This window comes from Puma concolor, chromosome B3, assembly GCF_028749965.1.
Source record: "Puma concolor isolate L17-30 chromosome B3, mPumCon1.1.hap2, whole genome shotgun sequence".
NCBI lineage: Eukaryota > Metazoa > Chordata > Mammalia > Carnivora > Felidae > Puma > Puma concolor.
In genome coordinates, this window is record NC_141672.1 from 139,126,358 (window position 1) to 139,141,602 (window position 15,245).

The 15,245-nt window shown below is 41.1% G+C and overlaps 1 pseudogene; it reads right to left on the reverse strand.

Annotated features, from left to right (window-relative positions):
- Positions 1-15,245, reverse strand: part of LOC112855468 (S-formylglutathione hydrolase-like) — a 57,146-nt pseudogene that overhangs the window by 33,956 nt on the left and 7,945 nt on the right.

The window sequence follows — 15,245 nt, forward strand, 5'->3', positions numbered from 1 at the left end:
GTCAGTACCAACTTCTTACCCTCTGGTCCTAAGGCTTCGCAGAGCATGAGGGCAGAAGTTCAGGCCCAAGACCTGCCTGAGTTTGGGATTATTACAGGAGTTCTTTCCTTCTATAAACATGACCCTTAAGGGTAGGGGCAAACCAGATCAAAACCCATCTGCTAACCTCCCGTCCACAGACATGTATAGCCTAATGCAGGCCAGGAAACCTCAAGCTTCTAAGGCACTCTGGAGTAAGGCCCATTTATCTCTGACCTCAAGGAATCTGAACAAATATTTTTCCAGTGCAATGACCAGGAGGCTGGCAAAGATAACCAGCTGTACAAGGAAGCAAGGCAACATGAAAGAAAATGAACAAAAGGAATAGAATTGCACACTGATTATAAAATAACCATGACGTCTACAGAAATAAAAAGCAAGCTTGAAAATATTCAGTGGTAACAGAAAACTGTAAGAAATGATACAGTAGATTTGAAAAAAAAAAAAAAAAACCCAGAACTTCTGGATATAAAATATACAGTAGAAGGAACTAAGAGCTCCACAGTTGTATTGGACAGCAGATTAGACATAACTAAAGGGAGACCAGGAAAGAAGATGATGTTTTCCAGTGTCTAAGTCACTGGGGCTGTTTTAACAGAATACCACAGACTGGGCAGCTCATAAACAACTGGAATTTATTTCTCACAGTTCTGGAGGCTGGAAAGTCTAAGGTCACAGTACCAGCAGGTCCAGTACCTACTTCCTGGTTCATACACAGCATCTTTTTGTTGCGCCCTCACACACAGAAAGAGTGAGATAATTCTCTGGATTCTCATTAATAAGTGCACTGATCCCAATCATAAAGGTTTACCCTTATGACCCAATCACCTCTCAAAGACCCCACCTCCTCGTACCATCATTATGGGGTTAGGATTTCAGCATATGAATTTGGGGAGAACATAAGCATTCAGACAATAGCATCCACATACAGCCCAGAGACAGAAAGAGAGACAGAAATACTGGTGACTATAAGTTTCAGAAGGAGAAGAAAGAAAATGGAACAGAGGCAATATTTGAAGAGATAATATGTGATAATTTTCCAGAATTGATGAATGAAATGAATCCACAAACTCAGGTTCAGAAAACCCAAGCAGGATAAATAAAAAAAGAAAATAATATCTATATGCATTATTGCCAAACTGTGACAAATGACAAAGTGACAGAAAGAAAGAAAGAAAGAAAGAAAGAAAGAAAGAAAGAAAGAAGAGGGAGGAAGGAAGGAAAGAGAGAAAGAAGGAGGGAGGGAGGGGAGAAAGAAAGAAAGAAGAGAAAGAAAGAAAAGAAAGAATAAAAGGGAAATAAAGTAGATTACTCTCAAAGTTTAGCAATGGATAGATATATGACTTCAACATCAACCATGAAATCCCAATGTACTGAAAGAAAATTCTGTAAATTTATTTATTTTTTTAATTTTTTTCAACGTTTATTTATTTTTGGGACAGAGAGAGACAGAGCATGAATGGGGGAGGGGCAGAGAGAGAGGGAGACACAGAATCGGAAACAGGCTCCAGGCTCTGAGCCATCAGCCCAGAGCCCGACGCGGGGCTCGAACTCACGGACAGCGAGATCGTGACCTGGCTGAAGTCGGACGCTTAACCGACTGCGCTACCCAGGCGCCCCAGTAAATTTAAAATCCTACACTGCGCAAAATTATCTTTTGAGAATGAGGGTGAAACAGTCTTCAAACACCAAAACCAAATTCACGATCAAACATCTCACTGACAAAGAATATAGTTCAAACAAAAAGGAAAGTAACCCCAGATGGAAAGCTGAGATGTTGGAGCGAATGAAGAGCAAAGAAAGTGATTAAGTATGTAGGTAAGTGGACACTTACCTTAATGTCTAGTCACATATACGCACATAAATAATGTCACACATATATGCATATGCACAGCACAGAAAAGCACATCCCTAGAGAGTAAAATACCATATAACAATAAGATAAAGGGACGGGTAACTGAAATTGAAGTATTCTAAGGTCTCTCAAGGAAGAGGGTAAAGAGTTTTATTAAACTTTAATTTTTAATAAGTTAGGTGTGCATGTTGTAATTTCTGTGGTGACTACTAACACAGCCATGGAAAAATAATAGAAGGAAAATATAATATCTAGAGCAACAATTCTCATATTTCTATGCATATAAACAGCAATTGAACAATTAAGTAAGCGGGTGGTGGATACCAGAAACTGGTTTTCTCACTGTTGGAGTCCAACTTTACAGATAAGCAAGGGAAGAAGCTGGAATGATCCATGAGGTAACGAATGAAAGTTGGAGACATCGGTAAAAACTCATGCTCAGCTTAATACAGATACATTTGTTTACATAACAGCAATATTTATAAATATGTGTACACCAGCTAACGTATACGCACATATCTCTTTGCTCTGTCAGCGAAGCGGAAATAAAAGAAATGATTCCCCATTAGCAACAAGCACATCCAGAGCCCAGATTTTCATTCTTAAAATCATTCTCCAATGAAAGGAACCAAGGCTCTTTGGAAATGTGATTGATTCTAAGATCAGCAAAGGAAATATATAAGATGAACCCAGAATATCTTGTATTGGCAAGAAGTAAGGAAGTGTTCACACACACACACACACACACACACACACACACACTGATAAGAGTATGGCAGGAAGACATGGGACACAACTGACAACTCCCAATGGCCAAAGATGCCATAATTTGAACAATAAAGTATGGATTATAGCCCAAAATGCAAAATAGATATCCATGAGTCAATACTGACATAAATACATAATTGAGTAAATTAATAAATGGAAAATAAGAGACAATTCTGTGCAGAAGAATTCCAAATAATGTATGTAGCTACTCAGCTCTCCACTGCTTAGGTGTGAACCGCTCATAGTAAATTCCTTCCAAAGAGGACAGTATGGAAAGAAGGGGGAAAGAGTAACCTTGCAGTGGGACAATGAATACTGCCTTAGTTAGCCAGGTGACCAAGGTCAACATCAACAGGCACAAATCACCTTTTAGATGATTTGTATATATACCTTTTAGATGATGTGATGACTGTGCCACTGTGTCTCTGCAATCTTCCCTCCCAAAGCCCAAAACACCAGTCTAATCATGAGAAAAAAAAATTTTTTTTTTAATTCCAGGAGAGGATGCCCTACAAAATACCTGGCCAGTACTCCTCAAAACTGTTAAGGTCACCAAAAACAAGGAAAGTCTAAACAACTGTCACAGCCAAGAGGAGCTTGAGGAGGCATGACAATGAAATGTATTGGGGTGTCATAGATGGGATCCTGGAACAGAAGAAGGGCAGTAGATGAAAACTAAGGAAATCTGAATAAACTATAGACTTTAGGGGTGCGTGGTGAGTGTCTTGACTCTTGACTTCGGCTCAGGTCATGATCCCAGAGTCGTGGAATCGACCTCCGTGTCAGTGTGGAGCCTGCTTAAGATTTTTTCTCTCTCTCTCTTCCCCTCTCCTGCTCATGCTCTCTCTCTCTTTCTCTCTCTAATAAAAAACAAACAACGACAGCTATAGACTTTAGTTAATAATAATGGATATTGGTTCATTCTTTGCAACAAGTGTTACAATTAATGTATAGTGTAGGGACACCTGTATAGGTACTAAAACTATACAGAGAAGCTACAGAAATATAGTGATTATACAAAAGGAAGGTTGCAATTGCAAGAGCCATAGATATTTTCTGGGGTGCTTATAATGTATTTCCTGAACCGAATGACAGATCATAGGCGTTAAAATAAATTTTCAATTTAGTAATACTCATTAAATTTTATAACTATATGTCAAGGCATACACATATGTTTTATATACTTTTATCACCATAAAAATTTTTTAAAAAGGGAAAGAGTATGAAATGCATTGAAATAACAAAGGAGATTTTCTCTGAATGGTGAAATCATGGGTATTTTTTTTCTTTTTACTACATTTTAAAATATTTTCCAATTTTTCTGCAGTGATCCTGAATGCCATTTATTAGCTGAGAAGAAAAAACTCTACTTGTAAAGGAGACAAAATCAAACCATCAAGGAGTATCTGGCTAGGAATTGTCTTTTTCTTTCTATTTACAGCTTTTTGTTGTGCTAAGAGTTGAATGGAATATACCAGTTATGGTCATTTAATTGCATACCAAATGGAAATGTAAGGTAGAGTACAATGCCTGAAAAATCTAGAAATGCTGTATTATAGTTTGCCATAAGTCATTCTAATGCCTTAAGAGATCGTTTTCATAATTCCCAGTTTGGAAATAAGCTAACAAACAACAAAAATACAATGACTTTGGAGAAGACACAATGACCCACAGAAAAGATGGCAAAAAGTTGCTTATCATTTCACAGCCTCCATTTAGAAGCAGTTAAGCATCTGGCCTTGTGCTTTCGTGTGTAATGTCAAATACCAGAGGGGAAATTATATGTGAAATAGACAACAGCCTCAGCTTGATTTTGCGCAGGCATTTCAAGGGAGCTGCTCCACAAGATGTTCATCCTTAGAGAAGTCCAATATTGAAGATTTTTTTTGATTATATGTGACCTTCTTCAAGCCACAGAGGCCTCCCTGGGCTCTGTGTCCTCATCTGTAAAATGAGAGGCTTGAAGAAATGACCTCTAAGGACTCTCCTAGCATTAAAATCTCTGGCTGAAGCCACATACAAGAGGATAGATCTTATGCTAAAATCAATGGTGATGATAATAGCATTGAATATTCTGTAACATTTTAATCTATAACAATGCTTTTCAATTTGTGTTCACTTTATCCACAACAACTTCTATTTTGGGTAGGAAGAGAAATATCATTACACCTACCTTGAAATGAGAGAGCTGGAATGAAGTGGATATTGACATAATGCAATGGAAAGTAATACAATGCAACATTCCAGTGTATTCTGAAAACTAGGACCTGGCACTAAATAACTGTGGGCTCTTGAGGATTCTGGTTGTCAAGGTGTTGTGGGGTTTTTTTAAATTTTTTTCCCATCTGTAAAGTGAGCAGGTTGAACAAGGCTAGATGATCTCTATGATTATTCACATTCTAGTAAGTAGATAAGCATATACAAAGTAAGCATAGTAAGCACCATACAAATATAGTTATGAATACAGTCTTCCCTAAACAATGGTCACCTTATAGATAGCTCAGAAAACATTGATGTGCATGGAGGGGCACCTGGGTGGCTCAATCGGTTAAGTGTCTGACTCTTGGTTTCAGCTTAGGTCATGATCTCATGGTTCACGAGTGCGAGCTCTCGTGACATGCGGCTCTGTGCTGACAGTGTGGAGCCTGCTTGGGATTCTCTCTCTCCCTTTCTCCTCTGCGCCCCTCCCACTCTCTCTTTCTCTCTCTCAAAATAAATAAATAAACTTAAGAAAAGAAAACAGATTTGCATGGCAATAAAAGCAAAGTAATGATACTGGTTAATGCCGTTCTTAAATCTCTCCAAATTCTAAGATATTTGCTTTAAAAACAGTCATTATATCCTATCTGTGCTGCATTATTCTTTATTAATTTGAATATGTCCTCTCTCCCCAGTTTGATTCCACAGGTTTCATTCCAAGCTCTACATTGAGAATAGATATATTTAAATAAATATAGAGGCATATACCTCATAGAGTTAAAAATCCACAACTGCTCACTTCCTAGGAAAATGGATTGACTTGACTTCGCAGAACTAATGAATTCAGTGTTTGCTCACAAATACATTGACAGGTTGCTGGTTTTCATGCTTATTTTTCATTTTCCCAACACCTTCGCCCTTCTTCTGACACCCACCTACCGCATCTGACAACTCCATCCAGATGGTTACCAGGAGACCCCTGTGAGTCAGGCACCTCTCCCGAGTTAAGCCAACCAGAGGGCTGGCGTGGGCGTCTTGGAACTAGAACCAAGGAAAAAGAAAGTCAGTCAGTCCTTGAATGGTTTACTGTAGGATAGGACGTGCATGCTGGGTTTATATTCTAGCTTCCTGTGATGTAAGTAAATGGAAGGACCACTTATACATAAAAAAGGGGAAGAATGAAAGGGATATGTAGAGAGAATCAGAGATAAAAGAAACAGAAATTGAATCCTGAGAGCATCTCTGTTTCTGATGGAAATAGAAATTGAACCCTGAGAGCATCTCTGTTTCTGATCCCAGGAACTGGTCGTATTTGTGTTCCCAGATTCTGTGGGACATCCCAGTGTCCTTAAAATAAATCCCTCTTTTGTCTAATTCAGCCAGAGTGATTGTCTTCCACTTATACTTAAATGATCCTGATTAATGGTATGTCCGCCCAACGCAACCAGTCTGAAGGTCACCATTCATTTAGGTATAATTGAAGCCATCCCCAGAATTCTCTAGTAACTTAGGTTTTAAAATGATATGTAAAAAAATATATGGCCATAAAAGTATTCATCTGAGATATAATATAATATATATATAATATATATTTTGGGTAAAATTGAGGAAGGTCAAAGTCTGAATCTTACATGAGGTCTACAGTCAGTAAGAAGAATTAATGAAACCGACAGGTGAGCCCAGGCACAACCGGGTTCATTCTCTGGTTCAGCTCTGAGATTTTGGCTTCAGGATAAAATGGTATCTCAGCCTTCAGTGAATGTGGCACATTCAAGGCCCACCCTCTCATGTGAGGGAGCCAGACCGTAATAGACAATCTAGATCTCAAAAAAAAAAAAAAAAAAAAAAAAAAAAAAGTCTAAGACAAAGGAAAAAAAAGATGAATAAAAAAGACCACGCTTTTTTTGGCTCTTCTTGAGAAGTCTAAGCTACATTTCTGCAGTCCCAACCAACCAATCAGAAGACAAGCCTCCAGGGGGCTAAGTGGTAATGGAGGAGAAAGATCCATGGGCCAGGCTTGGAGATTCACCCAAAAGAGACCATGGGCCATCGCTTTGCATACCTAAAGTGCTATTTTCTCCATTGTCCAGAATAGTGTTAGATGCTGCTTTAACAGGCACTTCCTAGAACAGACAAACTATAATCTGGCTTTAAGGGTTTCCTCATTATCTCCAAAGTAAATTTAAAAAAAAAAAAAAAAAAAAAATCAGGGAGACTTGCCATGCTAGCCATGGCTACAGTGAATACTATGGCTGTTGGTAATATGGTTTTAGATTCCAATCCAAAGGGAAAACCCTCATCCCACCTCCTCTGGCTGATTTGTTCTATCTTGTTGTTCCATCCGATTGAAGACCTAAAAGTTAAACCAGCCTGCAGAGGGAATATTTCAAGAAAACACAGGAGGGGGTACCTGGGTGGCTCAGTTGGTTGAGTGTCCCACACTTGGTTTCAACTTAGGTCATGATCCCAGAGCCATGTGATTGAGCCCCGTGTTGGGCTCCACACTCAGCGTGGAGCCTGCTTGAGATTCTTTCTCTTTCTCTCTCTACCCCCCTCCTCAACTTGCTATAAATAAATAAACCTCAAAAACAAAAAGCAAGAAAGAATGAATGCCTGCCTGAGAGAGCTGCTACATCCTAACCCATTCATCCTGTCAACCAGGGTCTATGATTCAATCTGATAACTGCAATAAATGGGTTTGAATAAAATCCTATGGCACAAACAAAAGCAGCTTGGTTGATTCTGCCTGGAGGACTTGGGCAAGGTGCTCAGGGAAGGCAGACTGGAACTTGGAAGGTCCATCAAGTCAGCCGCGACCAGGGATCATTGTGAGAAGAGGCAGGAAGTCACAAGAGCCACGTGAGTTGAGAGATGACATGTGGGCTCCGTGGATGGAGCCTCCCGCAGGCAGCACTGGGCATATGGAGGCTGGAAAGGGAGGTTGGGCCCCGATCGGGCATGCTTGGAATCCAATGGGAAACTGCGTTGGGGAACATTTTCTAAACTGTAGAAGGAACGTGAACATCTGCTGTTATGATTATTTCTTTTCCTCTTTCCTTCCCTAGTCTTCCTTAAGTGCTGCTGGAAATGCCAAATTCTATCAGGGTTTCACAAAGAGAAGCTGTGAAGCCTTCAAACCTGTACTTGAACCTTAGCTCCACATACTTGCCCTGGGAACCTCCATCTCCCCATCTTTAAGCTGGGGATGATACCACCTACTCTTCAAAAAACGTTAAGGGTAGTAAAGATCGCTTATACGAAATGCCTGGCACATTCTAGGTGGTCAATAAATGGTAGCTATTAGTATACTTTTATTAGCAATACTGTATCTGAAGTGCCAGGATCAATGCCTGGCACAGAGGAGATGTTAATAAATCCCCTGCATTTTCCTTGGAGGCGACAAGGACAGCTTCTGAATTAGCATTGTTTGAGAAGAGATCAGAATTCTAATTCCCCCGATGATTCTCCCAATCTGAAATTTTCACTCTCCTTCCATAGGTTGTGAGAAAATATTTCCAAAGTGTGTTTTTCAGGCACATTAGCTCTATGGTCTGAATGTGTATTAGAAATACACACACACACACACACACACAGAACCATGCAGCATTTCTCAAACTTATGTGACCTCAGGACACTTGCCTCTGTAGAGCCAAACTCAAATGGAGAAAAAGGCAGATTCAGTCTCTATCTGCAGGAGGCCCCTGTTAACATTGAGACATCTTACCTACAAGGAGATAAAACTCAAACATCTTGTAGTAATAGTGATAGTATCTACAATTCAATGCCTTTATATGCTTAGAACGTTAACTGGCTCTATCTCATTTAATTATCTCACTTAATTCATTAAGGTCTCAAGATAATAATGGCCACATTTAGGTAACACTTTATATAGTTATATAAACATCAGGTCATTTATCCATTAACTTGGGGATCCATTGCTGGGCATGTAAATTGAGGCACAAAAACAGAAGAAATGTTCCACAGGGAAATCAAAAGATGCTTACGGGAAATAGGATAAATACTCAGAGTACCCTCTGAAGTTCCTCGACGTAATCACCTCTAGAGAGCTGCTGCTTATGACATGGTGGGGTTCGGGACCCTCAGGGAGCCAGTCTCACCTCCACAAGGCAATTCACAAGAAAATGTTTATCAGACAACCCCAAACAAAATCCCTTTTCCTACATAAACGGAGTCCCTAATTTGACATGGAGCCTCTGGAAGCTAGTAATGGACAAGCCTTAGCAACAGTGGCTTGTCACATGAGTCCCCTCAAAAGAGCAGTGACTTGCTGCCCAAACCTTCCCCAATTGTACTGAACCTGCCCAGGGAATGGGGTTCACCTGCCACTCGCCACACCTGTTTAGCCACTTCCTTATTAAACCAATTCTAGGTCCACTTCACTTACCGCTTTCAAATTTAACAAATGAGCCAATATGGCACCTTCATTGGATTTACAAAACCACAGATCTAGCCCTACATCCGGCTAAAATATCTTAGACCACAAAATCAGCTCTGTGGGGCTGGAGCTGGGTGCTATGTGTCATTGTCATTGACAGCACCTGCAGATGGCTTTGTTTTTCCTCCCTCGGGCACAGTCACACTAATATAACATTGAGGACTTTATTACTTTTCCTGCATGCTTGCTTGTCTTCTCAGGGAAGAGAGGATTTATAGGAGCTCAAGAACCCCCATGCCCCGAGACCTTCCCCGCCATCACTCAGCAGGTGCCAACACTCTGAAACCAAAAGGACACCAGCCCAGGTAATTGATGCTCAGGCTAGAGGCCTCAAAACCTCTCCATGAAATAGTTTGCCTCATATGGTCCAGCCAAATGATAAACTATCACAAAGCCTCAGAAAGAGATTATGAGGGAAAACAGTATAAGAAGTATAAAACAATGTTTTGTTTTGTTTTGTTTTTAATGTTTATTTATTTCTGGGAGAGAGAGAGAGAGAGAGCGTGCACGTGTGAGAGTTGAGGAAGGGCAGAGAGAGAGGGAGATACAGAATCCAAAGCAGGCTCCAGGCTCCAAGCTGTCAGCACAGAGCCTGATGCGGGGCTCAAACCCACAAACTGTGAGATATGACCTGAGCCGAAGTCGGACACTTAACCAACTGAGCCCCTGTAACACAGTATTTTGATGTGAGAAAATTTTAAATAGCAAAATTCAGAATGGCCCATATACTCAGGATGCAAATATGCAAAAGTATGTGTGCACAAGTATGTGTGCACGTGGTATTTAATACGTAATGTGGAAGTCATTATTGTACTAGGGTGTTGAGAAAATCATTTTTTTAACTTATGGCCTACGCTTTTCAAATTTTTTCAATTTGATCAACATGGTTTAAGATTTTGAACATAAAACCGTCATATATTCCAATGTAGCTATTATAAAGCAAGGAAGTTAATAGCCATTGATTATGTACTACATGCCAAGGGATGTACCTACGATATTGCAACTAACGCTCAAAACAAAATTACAAAGGTGCATACTATTATCTCCTTCTTTCAGATAACACAAAGTAACTTGCTCACAAATGACTATAATAGACCGAGCAATGGTTCCAAATCTTTACTTCATCCCCAATAACAGGATCATGCGTCCCTTTGTGTCGCCATGTACGTAAGCTTGCAGTGCTCTGGTGACTATGGGTTCAGCTACGTGACTTGTTTGGCTGATAGGAGGTTAGCAGACAGGATGTAAGCAGAGGCTGCAAAAGTGCAGAAAGATTACCATAGTTGAGGGTATTCTCTTGCACCTCTGCCATCATCAGCCTAGTTTTCTTGCCAGACACATGAAGCAAGGCACCCCAACTGAGCCAAAGCTTGATCAGTCTATCCCCTGCACCCCCAGCCTTCATTAGTCCTCATTGTTGTGCACTACTGGGATTTCGCAATTGGTCATTATCTAACATTATCATGGCCATTGTCAACTGAAATGGTGACTAACGTGAATTCAAACTCAGCCACTCACTCCAAATCCGTAGACTTTTTTTCCGTGCCATACTAACACATAGTCTAAACTTCTACTAAAATCACACTTGATACATGGGAAATTGGGCTGAACCAAATGGAACACTGATCAAGTTCATCTTTGTCATCTTCTTCTTTTCCCACTGTGACCTCCCATGCGTAAGTATTCATAGGACAATGAATTCTACTGCAACTATTCTAGCACAGGTATTTCCCTGAACTTCTAAAATTGGGCTAGATGTGGTTGGGAATAAATTTTACATGGTGATGACTGCTATTAGATAAACAGAATCACAGTTTTTAAAGATCTAACAAGGCAATGGTTGAATAGGGAAATAGCTACATAAATCGTGATGCATCAAACAATGGAATATTATCCCTCTATATTGTATATTAAAAAGCTAAATACGTAGGTTTGCTCATTTTTGCATGAGCATGTAAAAAAGTCTAGAAGGATACACACCAAGCAATTGTACTGGCTGCCTGAGGGGAGGGTCAGGAACACAGTTGTGAGTGAAAGATTGTCAGCATTTACTTTATACATCTTCATATTGCTTCACTTGCTAGAGCAATCTTACATAACTTGTAAGCCACTATTTCTTTGAATGTTTTCTCCTCTCTCTCTTTCCTCTCCTGTTCGCCCATTATGCATGAATTGGTACGATTGATGGTCTCCCACGTTTCTCTGAGATGCTGTTCATTTTCATTCACTTTTTTTCTATTTCTCATCTTGCACAGTCTTTTTTAATCTACAGGTTTGGGAATTCTTGGGTTTGCTGTTTCAAATCAACTGGTGAGCCCCTGTAGCAAATTTTTATGTCAGTTATGTATTTTTTCAACTCTGGAATTTCCACTCGGCTGTATGTTATAATTTTTATTTCTTTGTGAATATTCTCTATTTGATGTGACACTGCCTTCTGTTTCTTCTTTAATCATGGCTTCCTTCAATTCTGTGAACATATTTACAAAGACTACTTTGAAGCCTCTGGTTGTTAAATCTGACATCTGGTCATTCCCACAAGCAGTTTCTATTGTCTTCTTTATTTCCCTCATGTGTAGGTTACACTTTCCCATTTCTTTATAGGCCTCATAATTTTTTGTTGGTAACTGAACATTGGAGATTAAATATTGTAGCAACTCTGGGTACTGGTATTTTGTTACTGGTATTTTGGGGTGCCTGACCAGATTTTAGTGAAGTCTATTCCAATCCACACCTCCCTCCCCGCCCCCAACACACACACACACACACACACACACACGCACGCACGCACACATGCACACACGCACACACGCACATGCACACAGTGCTAAGCCTCTGGTGTTGCTCTTCAGAAGGTGCAGATTTGGGGATAATGAAGGTATTGGTTGCGTTCTCTTTGTCTCTTCCTGACTTTACCAGAGCTGTTAAACTCTACTCCTTGTCTACTGTTTTCAACAACTCTCCCGGGGACATAAATTGCTCTATACTGTAATCCAGATTGTGGCTCCTTTGGAGGAACGGTTCCCGTGAATCTGTGTCTGATATTTGTTCTGAGCCCAGAAGAGCTCCTACCAGCTCCTACCAACTCCTTCCCCAGTTCTCTCCTGAAAACTAGCCTGCCTATAGCCTGGGCCATATCTTCATTAAATTGATGAGTCCCTACCCAATTAATTACCTTTTACCACAACCTTCACTCTCCCTGAGGTTTGAACTTCTCCACGCTGAATTGACGAGATTAGAAGCTCTCTGTCTTATGGTCTGCTAATCTCCTAGGCAAAATCTCTGAGTGATATCTCCGGAGCTGGAGGCTAAGGGCAAGCTTTGCTGTGAGGGACACTCTGGTCTACTTCCTGAGCACTTTGTTGAGGGTTGAGAAGGAAATACAACCTAAAGTACTCTTGCTTTGCCTTTGCTGGTATGGAACCACCACCTCACAAGCCCTGCCAAAGGCAACAAGACCCCAACATTGACTGCACACGATGCCTAAGGTAGAACATTGTCCCTCACGTGGGGGCTGGGCAGAAGAAGGGAGTCCCCACCTCCCACGCCCACTAATCTGCGTCTTTGCCTCAGCAGCAGATAATTTGGGGCAAGATAAGAGGGCTTTCCTGGGAAGAAAGTCCTCCAACTGGAAGCAGGGACAAGGGAGCCCGGTGTTCTTGGCCGCAGCAGCCTGGAGTGGAGTCTCCTCTTTGCTGAGCAGGAGTGGGTGATAAAGGAAGTGTCTTGATTCAGATTCTACAAGCTCCACCCTTTACCTAATTTGCATAGATTTTTTTGAATCCATGTTTTTTCACTTGTCATTTGCAAACGGGACCATTTCCAGAAGTTCTTTTTTTTTTTTTTAATTTTTTTTTAATGTTTATTTATCTTAGAGAGAGAGAGAGAGAGACAGAGCATGAGTGGGGGAGGGGCAGAGAGAGAGGGAGACACAGAATGCGAAGCAGGCTCCAGGCTCTGAGCTGTCAGCACAGAGCCCGATGCGGGGCTTGAACTCACAGACCGCAAGATCATGACCTGAGCCAAAGTCGGACGCTCAACCAACTGAGCCACCCAGGCGCCCCATCCAGAGGTTCTTAATGGTTGGGTTTTTAAAGCATTTTCTCCAGTCTCACTGGTGAGTGGATCAAGAGAGGACCTCATGCTATCATTCCAGAAGTCTCTGTTCCACCCACTGACCTTACACGACATGTGTAAGCAATGAAAATGTAAAGTGAAAAGTAAAACATCTGGAAGACTTTTTACTCCAAACCTGATTATTTGTGGATGTAGAACCTGAGGCCCAAAGTCCGTGGTTCATCCTTACCCTCCTTCCTTATGTTATCTCTCCCCAGTGCCATGGTGTGCTTGGGAGCCCAGGCAGCCCCACTAGAGATGGGGCAGGTGTAGATTAAGACAGGATGATGAGAGGGATGCCCAGATGGCTCAGTTGGTTAAGCATCTGACTTCAGCTCAGGTCATGATCTCACGGTTCGTGGGTTCAAGTCCCATGTCGGGCTCTGTGCTGACAGCTCAGAGCCTAGAACCTGCTTTGGATTCTATGTCTCCCTCTTTCTCTGCTCACACTCTGTCTCTCTCTCAAAAATAAATTTAAAAACTCAAAAATTTTTGAAGGAAAGATGACAAGAATTGTCGTGTTGTCCACTTCACCCTCCCTAGTTCAACAAGGGTGCTCCCCTTGAGGGGATAGTTTATTTATGAGGCACAGAGACCCCCGACAATGCCGGTGAAATCAAGCAGCACTGTGGAGTCAATTCCCAGATTTCCTTAGAATTGTTACATTCAGTCACTGCTCCTTCAATGTTCTATTACTAAAGATAACTCTGCTTTGTTTGACAAAAATGCATCTGGAGTACAGAATCTTAAAAGAGAATGTGCCCAGATGGTAGTGATATTTAAGGAAATATAGTTTTCCAATTTGGGAATTTGTAACCCCCTCTGATTTCATTTGTATGATTTTTCAGACCCTCCTTTTGCCCATACACTGTTCAAGTTGCCAGGGGAGTTTCATGGTGTAGTCATGGTAACCACGAAGCCTCACTAGGATACCCACCCCCTACACACACGCACACAAGCACACACACATACACACACACACACACACACACACTTCACATGCTTTACCCACCAACCACAACTCCAACTCCAAAAGTCATTTATACCCTGAAAATGAGTTTAAAATAACAAATTCCAAAAGTTGTATGAGCCACATGTTGTGTTTTTGTCACTATGTCTAATTACTATTCACACTGAAGGTACAAAATATAAATGGAATTCAGTAGCAGATTGCTTGCTGTTGAGGATTTCCTTTTTAATAGGAGGAGGATGGGGAATGGGTGTGTTCCCCACTCTGCTAAGGAGGAAAGCTGAAATTGAAGGTGGCTTTATTGAAAGTGGCCTTCCTGATTGTTTTCACTTTCCTTGGAGTAATAATTATTCTTGGCTAATAATGTTGGTTTTTAAAGCAGGTAATTAGTGCTTCCAACACTGTAATTGAATTCTCTGAAAGCCAAGATCTGCATTTTACTATCTGGGTCCCAATTATGTGACCAAGAACTAAGTCTCAGTGACAAGAAGCAAGAATCCCCCTGCAATTGCTTTGGTCAGGTCACAGCTGGAGGGATGTCCAGGGTTCAGGAGACCAATTTGGGGGGAACGTTGATGACTAGGTCTGCATGCATGGGCCAGAGACCAAATCCGTGAGCAGATCTGGAAATCCTGTCTTAAAACTAAGCTTTGTGGAAACTGAGAGCCTTTGGTCTGGAGAAGTGTATGGGATTTTAAGTCTGAAACTATGTGTTTTCTGTGACATGATCTCTGAAGAGCAGAGGAACTGAAACAGGAGTGTCCTTAACCACGGAGAAACCCGGCCCAAGCTGTACCCTCCAAAGCAAAGGAGTGGGAAAGTGTCCCCACTGTTTGCTCTGAAGC